The following is a 16,446-nucleotide window of genomic DNA, read 5'->3' as shown; positions in this document are numbered from 1 at the left end:
ATGATAAAAACTACTGTGATAAGAACCTTGGTGCTCAGCACATGGCTTCCATGCAGCTCCTCTTGCTTTACAGTTCAAAGAATTCCTTCAACAAGATTTTTATCAGGTAATGGGCACATGAGTGTTACTTCCCAGTAGTTTTGTGCACTAGACAGGAACCAGAATTGTATCATGCTTCTAAGCCACCTGGGAGTAAAAGGGGAGATTTTCACTCCTTGGGTGATTGAGGTGAGGGGAGAGACCTTCCTGAAGAGCTGAACGAAGACAGGGTGGGACACTCTACAGGGGTATGGAGCAGTTTCATGGTAGCACTTAGAAAAAGACACAATTTGACAACAGACTCTATCCCCACAGAGCTAACTACCTCCAGCAAAGACCTGGATTACCAGACATAGTTGTAAAAATGAATTTGCCATCTCCCGGACTTACAACTTTGTATATCCAGGAGCAAATGGCCTGACCACAGCAACAGTAATGGCAGTGAGAAAAACACCTTTATTAGTAAGAAAGCGAAATTTCCAGAATAGTCTTTCAAAGATGTTTTTCTTCCACATTTTCCAAGTAACAGGAAGTTGCTTGGTAAAGTCACTTTTTTCTCTCCACAAGTAAACACAGCTTTTAATGAAAAGCACATTTTCTGGTGTGAAAATAACAAGAAAATGATTGGAAGTTGAAGAAATCTTGAAAAGATAATTTGGAGATGTACAAGATTTTCCAATTGTTTAAGAAATATTATTAAAGCTGGTAAGGCCACAACTTTATAAAATTAGGATATAAAGTTCATTTCTGTAGCTCAGACAAAACCTTTAGTGTGTTTGTAAAAACCTTTAGTTTGTGTTTGTAGTGTGCAAACAAGAGTTAAACACAGGGAAGTTTTTTAAAATAATAAACTCCATGAATAATGCAGATACATTTTTACTGATCATTGGAGGAAAAATAATTCAGTTCAAAAGAGATAACAAAGTTAAATGATAATGAAAAGTAATAGAGCACTAAAAAGACAGAACTATTTAAATATGGAATAACAGATTGATATGCACAAACACTCCAGAAACAAAATAATGTGTGTAAGAACCTTGACTCATGCTAATACTTCTATTTTTTGTTTGTTTGGTTGGTTTGTATTTTTTACTCTGGCAATTATAGCTGAACAGAATTCAAGACAAAGGCTTAAATTATCATTTTTGCAGATTATTTCATTTTATTAAACCAGATAATATTCATTTTAATGACTTTATTTCTATTAGCAAATAATTATTTTTTTTTATTTTAAAATTTATTTTTTTCCTCTATTTTTCCTGTATATCTGTTTCTTTTTTTTTGTGTACTAGAGATTTTTTTTTTCCTTTAATAGAACTGTGTATTTCTATCTAAACATCTTAGGTAGTTATTTTCACTCTTCAAATGTATTAAGAAAGTGACCACCTGGCAAAAAACAAAGCCACAGCAAGAAGCAAAATTATTTGCTAGAAACTAAATCCATAATTAAAAATTAAATCCATAATTAAATCCATAAAATATTACTGTTAATCAGACTTTTGAGCCTAAATCTTTAGTGCCATGGAGACAATTCACATTCTGCTACCTACCTTTCCATGCAAATTTATTTTATTCTTCTTTGGCTGTTAGTACATAAGCCATATATTTCATTTTGTTATTGAGAAATGGTGCAATACAACTCCATTTAATCTTGAGACATATGCTTTTAGCAGTATACACACATGTCTTTGGGTAATATCCTCAACACAAAGTTTCAGAGATTTCACAGGAACCCCGGGTCAGTCTTTGTCTTATGAGTGTCTGCTAAGAAGGCTATCACCCAGCTTAAGTTTCTTCCCTCAGGAAAACATTAGCTTCTTGGTAGGAATTGTATGAAAATAAAATGCTTTTATAACCTTATGAGCACTGTTATGAACATTGCTCCTGGACATCTTGCCTTTTTCTTTTAGTGTATTAGACAAATATTCATTTGCACTTGTGCAGCATTTTTTGAAGGTGCATTTCTTGAAGGGGAAGACAGTACATCTTCACAAGCATACACTTCAGCAGCAGAAAAGTTTCATCACCAGCACAAATTCTTTCTTTTCTGATCTTTCAGAGGTTTTTTTCCTTCTTTTTCTCATTTTTTCAAATCAAGGTTTTCTTGTTTTGATACAATTTCCCTCTTGTGCTACATATTTGGTGCTACCTCTGACGAAGTTTTCAATCTACAATGACATTTGTCACCTTCAGTAGCTCTTTTCCTGGCAATTCCCAAATCAGGTGAGGAAGTTCAAACTGTAATTTCCTGTCTTTACACCCAAGAGATTTCAAAATCTGGTAGAAAACTCAGAATACAGAATGCTCCTCTTTCTGTCCCTTCTTGTTTCTTCTGTTCTGTCTTCAATTCCTCACTATAGTGTGAGGACCATTTCTCTTGTCTGTTCCTGCCATGTCCCGTACAGCTCCAGGGATGTACCCTAAGGAAGCTTGTAGCTGGTGTGTTTGTGGTCTAAAAGAACTGTTGAACAAGTAACAGTTTCACTGTTCTTCAGTTTCCATCTACAAATTCAGAAAAAACCTTTGTCCTAGTTTTTGGGATTCCTCTGCTTTCAAACTTTGTTAATAGGGGTAAGAACTGTGCCTCTCAGTTTGCAGATCTCTGTGTGTGAATGCATTTGCCATCCAATATACAACAAATACATAGAGATGCAAATGAAATTTAGCAGAGTAACCATTTTCAGTTTTCAAGTATAAAGAATGCCTAGATAAAGTACATATTTGTTTTCCTCAGAGTTTCAATTTTTCTAGGCATGTAGAATTTGAGTGTATACTGGTGTAACTCAGCAATACACAATATTGCTAAAGCAATTTATGTAGAAAATGGTCTATGTCTTGAATGCATACATTGCTGCTAAGAAAGTGAAAACCAATTAGCCCTTAGATAAACATATTATGGTTATGATGTGGGACATAAAGAGCAGTCATGAAGAAAATTAAGAAGTCTCCTAGCTCCAGCAACTGTATCAAAGCTTGGTATTTTCAAGTGGAAAGAATAACCTTGGCTACATGCATTTCATGGCTGCATAGGAAATAAGTCCTCTACTGACAAATCAAGACATGGAAGAGCTTCACTATTAAAAGTATATGCAGGCATCAATTACATGACAATATTTACAAGTTTATTCACTAAACAATTGATAACAGAATACAAAAATAATAAAGTGAATTTTGAAAGATGTTAAATTATTAAAAGGCTTCAACAAATATGGATTTTTTTAAAAAGCATCATTATGCAAGAAATTAAATCAGACAAATGTATAATGTAATATTACATTATCAGAGTAAGAAAAATCTCTTCCTTCCCAAGCTGAAACGTAAAAGGTTTCAGTAGCTGGGAACACCATTTTCAATCAGAAGTGATGGAGACTCTGCCCTGCCAGAGGGATCTCAGCCGTGCTGGGGCTGATGACTGAGCACAAGGGTGAGCAGCTGGCCAGCCTTGTCCATGACTGGAGCTGGGGCAGAGTTTGCCATAGCTGAAGTCCTGATTCCTGGTGGTGCTGGGCATTGCCTGTGTATGGGAAGTAGAGAATGAATTCTACATTTTTCTCCTTGCATGTGCATGTACAACTTTCAATTTTTGCTCTAGTAAACTGCCTTTCTTGATCTACAAGTTTTCTTCTGTCTTGTTTTCTCTCCCCTGACCACAGGAGAAGGGGAAGTGATAGAGTAGCTTGGTGGACACCTGGCATCCAGACAAAATCAACCCCTCACACCTGGCAAGAGAACAAATTCCAGAGCCTTATTAACCTGATTTTTGAGAAACCAAGTTACTCAAACACTGCTTCGTGTTTCAGTCACTTGAATGATCAGAGCCAGATAGCCCCAATAAGATGTGACTCCATCAGTAAGACACAGAGAATTTTCACTGAATGCAGCTTCCCCTTCCTTAGGTGCTTTCCCAACACAAGTCATAGTCCACTTTAAATCATTCCAGCTTGTTTCTGTTCACAGATTAAAGTAGAAAAGAAAAGAGTAGAATAAAATATTCAGTATTTAATGCCAAGTAAAAGAATAACAAACAGAAAATATTTAAGACATATGTACTGAGATAGTACACATACCAAGGCAGGCTAGGCAAAGGAATAAAATTCAGCTAAACTGATTAAAGAAAACTGATAATTTTTTTTCCCAAGGAGAAATTATTCACTAAGGAAACAGAAGCAGAGGGCTTTGCTCTATAAAAACTGTAAAAATATCAAGCTGCTTCCCCATACCTAAGAAAATAAAACCAACAAAACCTAAAATAATTATTGATATACTTTTATAGAAACATCAAATGCAAAGGTACATATTGGTATTGATTTAAAATATATTTAAATTGCACCATTTCCTTTTAATTGCTAAACTATTTTAAAAACTGTTTTACAAACTATCTTCTCCAAGTGCCAAGAAAAGTCAAACTGATTTTCTACCCATAGTATGGACCAGTTGCCTTCAATATATTTTAAAACCAGAATCTATTTTCTTACCATATAAAACAGCAAACTGAAATCCAAGTATCCCTTTCCAAAGTCATCTGTGATGAGGACACAAATTTCTTGAGGATACAAATGACTTCTGGAAATCCACAGGCTAATGGATGCACCAGTTTAACCAGTAGGCTTCATCACTCCAGTGTTCTCATATCTGACTCTGTTAATTAAACTAAATCCTTTGTAGGAGGCTTATTTTTCAAGCACTTGGCCTCATTTGAGAATTCTGAACAAAAAGCAATTTAACTATGGCAACTTTTTAAGTTAGTGAGTAAAAGAATCTCACAAAAACCCACAACCTAACGAATAATATATAAAATCAGGGTTTAAAATCTGTAATGCATGGGAAATGAGGAAAAGAGAAAATTCAAAATACCAGTCAAGACATCAAACACTTTGTCAAATATATTCCTATATTCACACTTGAACTGTAAGTATCCAGTTACAGTATGTGAGAGCCTTTTCCTGCTGAATATGTGAATACTGGACCCTTAAATTCCCTCAGTGGTGAGCAAATGGAGGCTCTCTTTGCTGGCTTCTTTAAAATGACCTTGATCAACAACAGCATGTCCATTCCCAAACAATAACTTGTGAGTGGGTTCCTATGACTTTGCATCTGTTTCTACAGATGAAGACAAGGATAAGGAAAATTATTCTCCAGTCTGGACCAATTGAATTTATAGTGTGGTTTCAGTGCTACTTCCATTATGATCTGGGTGTTCAAACTCAAAACTTGGTGCAGAATCCCCTCACAGAGAAGCACAAATTAAGACAGAGCCCTTAGACAAAGTCTTTGCTCACAGGGAGAGGCCTTACCTAAGGTTCCTTTCCCCCAAAATAGCCCATTCCTCCAGATCTCCAGGAATCTCTTATTTAGGGCTTTTTCTGTAGAATTCCAGATACCCTTTACAAAAGCCCAGTGCTAGTGAGTGTAAGTGGAAAGAGGGAATGGCAAAGAGATTAAAGACCTTTTATAGTGGCTTTAGAAGAAAATTTTCCAGATTAATCACCTCAAGCCATTCTGAACAGGCTGCCTACCATATTGCCTGTTTTTTAATTAAAATTGATTAATGAGCTATATCCATTCACCCATTTAGATTTCTGTGTCATGTATTTTCATTAAAGTACAGACCACTATAAAATATAAGATTCAGCAGAAAAGACACTTCACACTGAAAGATACATCTAGAGTTATCAAAGAAGGGAATTGATCCCTTCTGAGATAAAAGGTTGCTCATTCATCAGTCACACACAGGAAACGATATCTGGCTTTAGAAAAATACTCAAGCCTATGAGGATAAGAACTGACACTAGTGGGAAGGAATGACAAAAGTCCCTTGTTAATAAGACAGAAATTAAAAAGTTTCATGGAGAAAGATTAACTTACCTGAATGGATTTCAAGAATGAGATCTTTTTGTGTAAACACAAAGTTGTTTTTTTATATTTAGGGTTGCCGTATACTTCAAGAAATTTCTTACAGGACACAATCAGAGATCTAAGGCCTGCAGAAGAAAAGAAAACTTAATGAAATGGAAGTAGAAAAGACTTTGTGAGGTCCCATGGATAAAGGAGTGAGAATTTTCATTCCTCCACCTCTGACTTTTATAAATGTTTGTAGCAAGTCTATCTATTCAGCTATTGCAATCTTAATATTTTTGTGATGCATATTACCTTGAAGGCAGTTTGAATTAAGAGTGATTTCAAGATAACTGGATAAGAGAAAAGCATTTCTCTCCTATGAGTGTGATAGCTTTAGCTAGCCCTAGAAATGTCTTTTAAAAACATCAGAAATAATACATTTGCATACAGTGCCATTCTGGGCAGTGTGGTCATGCCCAAAATGTACAGGAAAGATCCACGTAAAGCTGAGATGTTTTCTTTCTGCAGTGAGGTGCTGGAGCACCTGGGCAAGCTGCCAAGAGAATCTCAGTTCCACGCAGAGTAATTCCTGGCATGCCAGCTCTTAGTCATTGTAAAAAACAGTGTTCCAACACTGAACTTGTTCCAACTGGCTAACTGCTCTAGATACATCGTCATTAATGGGGTTTAACCTAATTCTGGCTCTGCAGAACCTCTTTGTACAAAAGATAAAAGCTAACCAAGAAAAAGACAAAAATAATACCATATGGAAGCAAGAGCTGAAGCAAAGACTTTACAACTAACTAGAGTTATAGCGATTTTAATCTGAGAGACCCTTCATAATTTCCTGATCAATCATCTAGATTTAGGAAGAAAGGAGACTTAGGTATTGAAGTTGTAATCTATTTTAATTAATAGAGTGATTTCAAAGAGATTTAGAATTTGGTTTCCTTGGATTTCCTCAAAGGTCCATTAATATATGGTGGCCTTATAAAGTAGGCTTGAGTTTCTGGTGTTTCAGATCCATTTAGACTTGGTTATTTCTTTTTGACTACTCTGGGTAGTGTCTTGGAGATAAATCATCTAGCATATGATTTAGCACAGCAACATATTGTTGTTAAATGCCTGGTTTCACTGAGACCATTTCAAAAATCTTGGACCTGAGGAGACATTCACAGTTATGTTACTTTGAATGATTGATCCTAAAGAAAGTTTGTCTTTGTGAGGACATAGAGGGCTTGGACATGAATCCTAAGAAAATTTGGTTCATTGTACTGTCTGAAACATTCCTCTCTAAATCATGTGACGACACAGTTCATTCTGACATTTACAGTCAAGCAGAGTGTTAAAGCACTTTTTAAAATTCCCATGTATGATGTCAATTGAAGAGCAGAAATTCAGACTTTAATATTTTAAAAGTTAAATTTGTCCATAAGTTTTGCTTTAGGTTTACAGGGCAAAATAAAGCAGGAGTCAATAAAATGAAATTACAAGAACAATAACGTTTCTCCTTTATTTTTATCTTTACTTGAACATTACATTTCCCATTCCTGTCTTGGATCTCAGTTTAATTACTGAACATCACTTAAGGCAACCCATATATAACTTAAAGATGGCAGGACTTGAAGATTAGAAATAAGACCAAACTAAACTTCTATTTGTGATTTTTTTTTCTTTTTGTTCATTTAGGAATTTTGGTGGGGTTTTTTTTTGTTTTTGTTTTTTTTTTTTTGTTCCCCATGAAATTATCAACACTGCACTAATTTGAATCACACTGAGTACACAGCACAATTAGGGAAAGTGCTAAATGTGCTTCAGGAATCAATACTAGTGTTTAAATGAGACCATAAAGTTTGGGTGACTTCTTTGCCCTTTCTTCTCCTAAAATTTCATACTTGCCATACAATTGATATAATTAAACAAATCCATCCACCAACAAAATAAAAAACAGGAATCAGAATATTCAATGATCCGAGCCCATGACATCTAAAGGATGGCTTACAAATTGTTTAAAGTTTAAAGTTTAAAGTTTTAAACAGATTGTTTAAAGTTATGAGATAACCAATAGTAATGGGTTGTCAGATAAATTGAAGCAGTACAGTACACCTATATATATGGAGACTCCTTCCTTGGAATACTTTCTAATGCTGTAGAAAATCTATATCAAACAAAAAGATACCACCACCTTTTAATCTTACATGCAACGATAATTTTGTCCTTGCCTCCAATAATGTAGAAACATGAATACAGGTACTTTGGACTAACAGTAAAAAAAGTCAGCCTCCCAGAAACAGTCCACTGACCACACTTTTCCCTCTCTCCTACAGAAAAGACATAGGAAGAAATGCTGAGACAGATGTTAGTCATTGAGAAAAATACACCACTGGAAAATTTTCAGATTTGTGAAGTGATGTAAAGAACCTAATAGAACAGGTTCTTAGACTTCTGGGAAAAGTAAGTTAGCTCCAGAAAATTGCTTTGACATTTTTGTAGGTATTGCAGTGAATCACAGTCTAGCTTCCGCAGGACATATGGCAACACTGTCCATGAATCTCATTATATTATTGAGCCTGTTAAAAAAAAAATAAAAGGCCCAGATTCTGCCCTGATGCCAAAAGTCTGAGCAGATAGCACTGGAGAATATTCTATTTTGCACAGCTAAAATCAATTAACAAAATATACTGCTACTGGGACTCATGGTCTTGTGCAGAGCAATTCCCGATGTAGCAAATAAAGTATGATGATCATTGGACCACTTTCTGTGTCAAACATAAGGTCAAATAGCACTAGTAACTCATGAGCCACAATACTGTTTTTAATTAAAAAAATAAAAGTATTGATGGCAATAGTGATTTATGGAGAAATCTGTTCCCTGCTCCTCCTTATTAAGAGAAGAGTTACTTTATGAACTCATCATTCTCTGGCAGAAACCACCACTGGGCTTAGTTGGAAGATTTTTCTTGGTACAAAACTTTTCAAAAATTTCTTTGCAGTTAAGTTAGGGATATGGAAATACTAATAAAGATACTAAAGTGTGAAGATTTTTTTCCCTTTGAAACAGCCTCTTGTATGGACAATTAAATAGAATTTGAAGAGATTGAGCTTGGCCTCTGCTCATCTGAGGGAAGGGCCTCAGCCAGCAAAAAGTGCCATTGGTTTATTCATCTTTAGTACTCCCTCTGAGCAGCATTTGTACATGGCAAGTAACTATACAGCCTCATCTGAAGTATCACTCTTTATAGTTTAAATTAAGGAGGATTCCAAACTGCTTATGAATCACAGCCCTAGAACTGCCATTTTCTTTATACTGTTTTGGTACCAGTTAAACTGGTTATTGAATCTGACATTTTTAATGGGAAAATGGTAATTTTAGTGAGATTTTCTCCAGAAACTAGGCCTGTTGCATGGATCTCAAGCTTTTTCTCCTATACCTCAGCAGACTGTTACAGAGCTCGGACAAGTCAAAGCTTGTGTTTTAATGTTAACTCAGCTCTTCTTAGGCACAGGAAAGAGGATTAGATTTTTCTCTTTACATTTGGAAGTACCATTATTTTAGCTGTATATTCTGAAATGGCCCTTATCCTATCAGTGGAAAACCCCCAAAAATTTTTAAGAAATTAATTCCTATAATTGCTGTTGTTGTAGTACATAGATATAAAAATATTTCCAGCATATTTTATTTAAGTACAGCTGAATAAGTAATAATATTACTTACTGTGATGGTTGATTACTTTAAAAGTAGCAACATAGTAAATGTATTAGGAGAAGGTGTGTTAAAAATAAATGGCTTGAAATTTGGCAGAATGTCATTGGTTGCAAATGAGGTGAGCAGGTTGTTCTATCCACAAATCAATGCCAAAGGAGAATTACTTTGCTTCAAGCTAATTGTCCAAGTAACGATCTGCTTAAGACAGCAAAGTTCATTGTACATAAGTTAAAATTTGCTCTTGAAAACTGGATCTTCTGTTACACAATAATTTCTCTCAGTCATTAAAAATCTTTCAAAATTACAGAAAATATTTAGGTTCTGCTAGAACAGAAAGGGCAGGCTCTATGGCTAGCACTTTGTAATCAAAGAACATTAAAAGTTTTTCCTGTTATTAGAAATTACTTTGACTACCAAGTGAGTCCAAGTAGAATTTCCTATTTTTTTTTAATTAAAGCTAACTATGAAGGATGGAGACTTTCAGGTTCTGAAAGCAAGTAGCTTTAATGCAGTAATCTCATAACCCTGATAAGCTGATCTTGCTGAATATGAAATTTGGGACAAGAATGCTTTCATAAAATGACAAATTACAGCTCAGAAATGAAGATACATATTGTGATCATAAATATATCACCTGAAATGAATTGTTACAAAGTGGAAAAAATCAGAAAAGATTTCTTTGAGGTATACAAGGTCTGAGATACCAAACATATTAGCTCAATATGAGGAAAAACAAATACTTTAATCAAATTCAGCCACAGTTTTTGACAAAAGTACAGAAAATAAAATATATATATATATTTTTAATCAACTTTACAAGATATTTTCAATCTTGACTCCAGAGCAAAGGCTGAATATGGACTTGTTTTAAGGATTACACACTGCGAGTTTTATTACAATGATGGTGATTAGTTGAAGAATTTTACATTGGTGGAATAATACTGATTTTTAACCTGGTTTTATTTAATGTCTTCAATTGTCTGGAGCATATTATTCCTAATACTACCTCAAATGCAGTATCAGAATGTTTCTTTTTTATAAAAGGGGTAGAGAGTTCTCTAGACATTGATTTTCTTAAAGCAAAGCTTCAGATTAAGATTATTTTCTTTCATATTGTATGAATTTTTACTTTTATAGTGCTAGACATATTAAATCTAATCATAAATGAATTCATAACAACTGAATTCAACATCTGAAGGAAAATCTATTCTTCACAGAAAATTTAATAATATTCTAGGCATTTATCTAAAGTGTGATTCAGAAGAAAAATTACATTGCAAACTCTCTTCTTGGCTTTTCTCCAGCAGGAAAAAAAACATGCCACTAACTACTTAAAGAAATACTACTGGCCTTAGAATGGAGAGATGAAAATACCATTGATGTCACAATGGAGTAGCTCTGTGAGTGATCAGAAATATTCTCAGATAGCAAAATAAAACCTGTTGAGGAAAAAGTTATTGAAAGGCACATCTAAGTTTTGGAGGCACATCTGAGATGTCAAGATTGTAAGTTTGAACAAAAGCACAGAAATTAAATCTGTGTTTCATATTAAGATTAATATCTTTGAGTATATGTATTGCCTTTAATCATGCTGGTCTGTAGAACACAGTATTTGGCTTTAATTTAATTTTTGCACATGAGCACAAATGACTCAAATACAGGCAAATGGAAATCAGTTCAAATGCATTACACATCCAAATAGCAAAACTACTGATGTCCTGCCTGGCACTAGGAATCTTTATTTACTCCAGAAAAGGACCCTCTAACCTTATAGACTGAAAAATAATACAAGAGAAAAAAGAAACTTTATTTGCACAACAGTATTTTGAATGATATGTTTGTTAATTCAATTAAAGTTACGTAGGTTCATGGTATCCTGGGGTAAAGTCACAAAGAACCTACACAAAATAGAATGTTGTCAGAACAGTCATATCACATCAAACACACAGAGTAAAATTTCCCAAAATAATTACGTTTCAGTAGCAACTGCAGATTTTCTCAGGATTACAGAAATTCTGAGGAAGTTCTTCTAACCAGTTTACCAGAAAATTAGAAGTAGTACAATATAAAAGTCTAATTGTAATGTCAGTCACCCAAAGTTTCCCCTAATTTAATGCCATGAAATGCAATTCTTGTTTAGATCAGTTTAACCAAGATCCAAATCAAGTTTTGTGGTGAATTTAGGAAGTCACTGACTGCCCCAAGTAAAGGAAATTTCATAAGGAATTGGGGACAAATATGTGCAAACACATAAAACTCTTTGATGTGTTCTTGCATTTTATCATCTGGAGTTACTAAACAGTCTGTTCCCTCCATTTTTCCCCACTCTAGCCTTCCTGAGGTAAAAGAAGAAAGGAATTAGCTGTAGGTATTAGCAGTGAAGAAAGAAGGAGCAAGAACAAAGGAGTCATATTAGTAGTCATCTTCTTCAGAAGTTTGCAGATAAGAAAAAGACATTCTTCTGCTAGAACCTTCCTAGATCACTATAATAAACTAATTAATCTCAGACGCGTAAGAAAAAGCATTAAAGTGACTTTGAGCTTGGTAATAATTACCTGCTGAATGCAGTAGTCACAAATTTCTCCCATCTGCAGGGCTGTCTCCCATCTCCTCAATCTCACCAAAAGGAAATTGTGATTTAGTAGTGGAGGTTGATGGGAGTAGGGCATTACTCATTGTAGGGCTTTTAACTTTACCTTCCTAGATGAGAAATCAACTCATCGTTTGGAGCAGTAAATGTATGGACACAGGGAGGAACATCTACCCCAAATCCTGCTGAGGGAAGCATTTATGTCTAGCCTACTGAGAAATCTAAGGGAACATAAAAAGGTGTAATGGGAGAGGCTGAAAGAAGGATGATAATGAGAGTGTTGTGGAAAGAGAAAATTGAGGAGCTAGACAAAATATTTTAATGTGAAAGAGAAGCAGCATTTGAAGATCATGAAAAGGACAGAAGTCTGTTGGGGACTGCCTAGGGACAGAGACAAAGAAAAGCAGAGGGCCCAGCTTCTTTCATCTGGTCTTACAGAAAAGAAAGCATGATTAGTACAAGCTTACTAAAGGAAAGGAGGAACTATTTTCTTTATGATTAGATATCAAAAAAAAAACTGACTAAGAGAATGGAAGAGCACTTCTGTCTGATAGAGGTGGAATGGCTCTCACCATCATTAGCCTGGTACCTGTGTGATTTCGGCTGCCAGGATCAGCCAAAAGAGATACAGGAAGGGACAGAGGAAGAAACAGGTGGCTTAGAGAGTTATGCCAATAGGGAAAGAGGAAAGATAGAAGTCTTGAAAACACAAAACTTCCAAAAAAATTATTTTATCTATTGTAAATGCTTCACCTTGTTTAAATATGAACCTAATAGTTCTAACTAAAATTTTAGTGCTGCACAGCTTTGTGAGAGCACATAGATGTTTAGGAAACATGTACCTGTGGAGAAATATTAATTAAAAGTGAGACAGAAGGGCACAACACAAAGGTATTCTACTGCCTTTGAAGTACACTCAATGAATTAACAGAACAGTTATTACATATAACTGTGCAGGTAACACAAAGGGTGGTCACATCATAAATAGTGGTAGGGACAAAGTACAAAGGACAGGGCAATATTCCTACAGTGATAAACAAGGTTCAATCACACTGAATGCAGTTTTTTTCAGCTACCAACAAAAGTACATACTGAAAATATGAAATGCTGAATATGTACTGAAAAAATGTAAAAACATATTCTTTAAACACATCTTTAAATGGTTTTGAAAGAAGAAATACAACTGGGATTACAAAGCAACAACAGAAAAGTGATTTTCACTTCTTAAGTAATGAAAAGATCAACACAAGCATAATGAGTAGCAATAGGGGTTCACGCTACACAAAAACAGTACTCAGAAATCACAATAGGTGCAGAAAAGTATTCAAAGGCTAAAGAAAATGTCATCCTGAGGGAGATAGAAATTATTCAATCACTATGCTTTATGCAAAAGAAAGTTAATGACAGTTAATGTGAGTGGCTTCACAATGTCCTACAGAGAAAATCTCTGTTAAGACACTTGGTGAGTTATAAGAGAAAGAAAGGCAAAACCCAATGTCTGGAAGCTAAAACCAGACAAATCCAATATGCAAACACACAGAGTTTTAATACTGATTAATGAGTGGAAAAACAATTATCAGAGGAAGTGATAGATTTCCTATTTCTGTCTTGATTGTTTCCCATTAAGATTGGCTTTCTGGAAGTTAAATAGTAGCCAAACCAGTTAATGGGCACAGGAAAGGGATAGCTGGAGATCAGCTGCATAACAATCTCCTTATTCTTCTAGATTTAGGTATTTAAAGTCCCTGTGCATCTCAAATTGGGGAGATTAGCAAAGCATACTTGGAGGGCATTCACTAGCTCTTTGGGGGAGGGTGATAAGGGGTTAATTTTTCCAAAGAACAGACACAAACCTTTCTCCCATTTGTATTTTAAATGCCATCAATCTGTAATGCTCTTGTGCTTGACAAGAAGATCAGATCCACTTTGAAAATAATGACAGTTTGAGGAAAGTTATTCTGCTTAGGGAGCTTACCTGCTTTAAATGTAGAAGTCACCATACGACTTGACAGTGATGGGAGAAGCCCATTTCTTACTGACCTGTATGTTACATTCCTGCAAAAAAAGCAAAAGGTCCCTACATATCTGTCTTCTAGAATTAGCCCAAACTGGATATCCTTTAGTTTGTACAAAGGTAGGAAAAAATGAATTTTAAATGTATTCTTCTGAGTAATATGCCTATCTGACATGACCTATCTTTAGATTCTTGTCCCTCAGGACATCTAGCACACAAGCAGCTAGAGGATAATTAAGGACAACAGTTGCCTTAATTATGAATGCCTTTGCCTTTATCCATCTTAGCAAAAAAGCTTTAATAAGCTGTTTGTTAAGTGTCTCTTAATGTCAAATGTCCACAGGTATCTGTTGTTACAGCTTCTAATCACATAGCTGTAACTTTTTCATACAGATGGCAGATAATAAAGATGTGTTTATGTTATTTCTTTATGGCTTGTCAAATCATTAATAGTCACCCAGCTTGAGTTTACTTGGCATATAAGACACCCTGGGCTTGTTTCTCGAGATAAGTTTCATTTGAGAAGGGATATGTGAGCAGTGGTTTTGCTACCATATTTTTTCTTGTTATCTCTAATTGTAGCTGCTACCATTTATGCTGTCAGAAAGGGCAGAATACATTAAGGTTTCAAAAATATTTTTTGTGCTGATCAAACTAGTGATTGTTCACTGGAGAACTGGATGGATAGCCACTTTCAAAGGAAGAAAAAAGAAACTTTCATTGCAGAACTAATGATAGAAGGCACCTGTCCGTCTAAAGGACTTCGTGGGATAGAAACATTGATTTTTAACAATATACTTAGCACAAAATGTTGAAAATTAGGCATTTTAACAGTGGCTGCATATTTTATAATTGATTAAATTGACAATGCCATTTGAAACATGAACGACATTTACGCTGACAAAGTTCACAATAAATTCAGCTGCTGGCAATGTAAGTATCCCCAGTCATTTATTTATCTGTGTGTTTCCAAGCAGCAAGGTTTCTGCTTTTACAGATTTGATGGGTAACTCTGTCTTCTTTTTACAGGATTATATCTATGTTTCTTTCTATCTCTTTATTTCTGACCATTACAGAAGTGCACCTGAAGGTGAACTCAGGTTCTTGTAAATCTCTTTTTTTCCTTGGAGCAGATTAGAGTGAAACAACAGTAAATGATCAATGTTTATAAATATGTATACGTGTAGGGTTAATTTTAGAACAATTTGGTTGCAATGGAAAGGAGGTATGTAGCCATTATGGTTGTTATTATTATTTATAGTACTATAATAATATAAAAGCCTACTTGAGAAAATGCATAAGGAAAACAAAACAAGAAAAAATATAGAAAGAAAAGGATAAAAGTGGAAAGATGTCACCACTCAGGGGATAGTGACAAGACTTGATTATTGCAATTTCCATGTCTGTTGGTCAAAAGTGGCGGTTGCAGTCTTGATCCATTGGCCATGGGGAAAGCCTATGAAACACAAATAATATATGCTCAGGCTATGTGAAAACACACAGGTATCTCCCCTGGGGGCGAATTTTTACACTGAGTTTGCAGCACTGTAGCTGTAAGGACCATGGATAGCCCCCAGAATTCAGTTTGAGCATGCTTTGGGGGATCTTTGATGGTATATGAGAGATCTAAAATGTGATAACTACAGCCGCCTCTCATGTCAGTGTAGCTGAAGCAGTTATGCCCCATCAGAAGGGATGAATAATGTTCCAATACCTTCCCCAGCTGACAGTGTGAGGCAGGGGAAGAGTTTTACAACTGAGCCACTTGTGTAAGGGACACTGGCATGGTGAAAAGCATTATCCCACCCTGCGGGATCTGCTTCTTATGAGCCTTTTCCCTTACCTACCTCAAAACCTAGCTTCTGCTAAACAAATGTTGTTTTGTCATGGTTAATCTTTAGAGCTCACACCCTCTGCACCTGGGCTGTTACTGTGCTCATCCTCAGCAAAGCACCTGCTGCTCTTGCAAATGGCTGATCGAGTCACTGACCATTAACATTTCAGTCTCTTACAGTGACAGAGTAATGATTGAACTTGGTATAGTAAGAATAGTACATTCTTCCTAGAAGAAGTGAAGAGTGGAAACTGGAGCATCTATATTTTACAAGTAATCCCAATAGTGAAGGAGAAATTTGAGTATTGCCTGTCAGAGTTTCTCAATGAAAACAACATACAAAATCTCCTGCATAATCAGTGAAAATTATGTCAACTTAAATTTTAAGAGATAGTTTTAAGTAAGAATTAGCCTTTTTGGATGAA

General features: G+C 35.3%; 1 long non-coding RNA gene across 1 annotated transcript; it reads right to left on the bottom strand.

Annotated features, from left to right (window-relative positions):
- Nucleotides 1–1,334: 1,334 nt before the first annotated feature.
- On the bottom strand, nt 1,335–15,682 carry LOC141729177 (uncharacterized). The gene is made up of 3 exons (XR_012580479.1): nt 14,149–15,682; nt 5,905–6,020; nt 1,335–3,986 (listed from the first exon to the last, which is right to left on the bottom strand). It is a non-coding gene; the product is annotated as an uncharacterized LOC141729177 (long non-coding RNA).
- Between the last annotated feature and the right edge of the window lie 764 nt (nt 15,683–16,446).

Source organism: Zonotrichia albicollis, chromosome 5 (genome assembly GCF_047830755.1).
Source record: "Zonotrichia albicollis isolate bZonAlb1 chromosome 5, bZonAlb1.hap1, whole genome shotgun sequence".
In the NCBI taxonomy this organism is placed as follows: Eukaryota; Metazoa; Chordata; class Aves; order Passeriformes; family Passerellidae; genus Zonotrichia; species Zonotrichia albicollis.
This window is presented reverse-complemented; position numbering and strand designations above follow the sequence as displayed.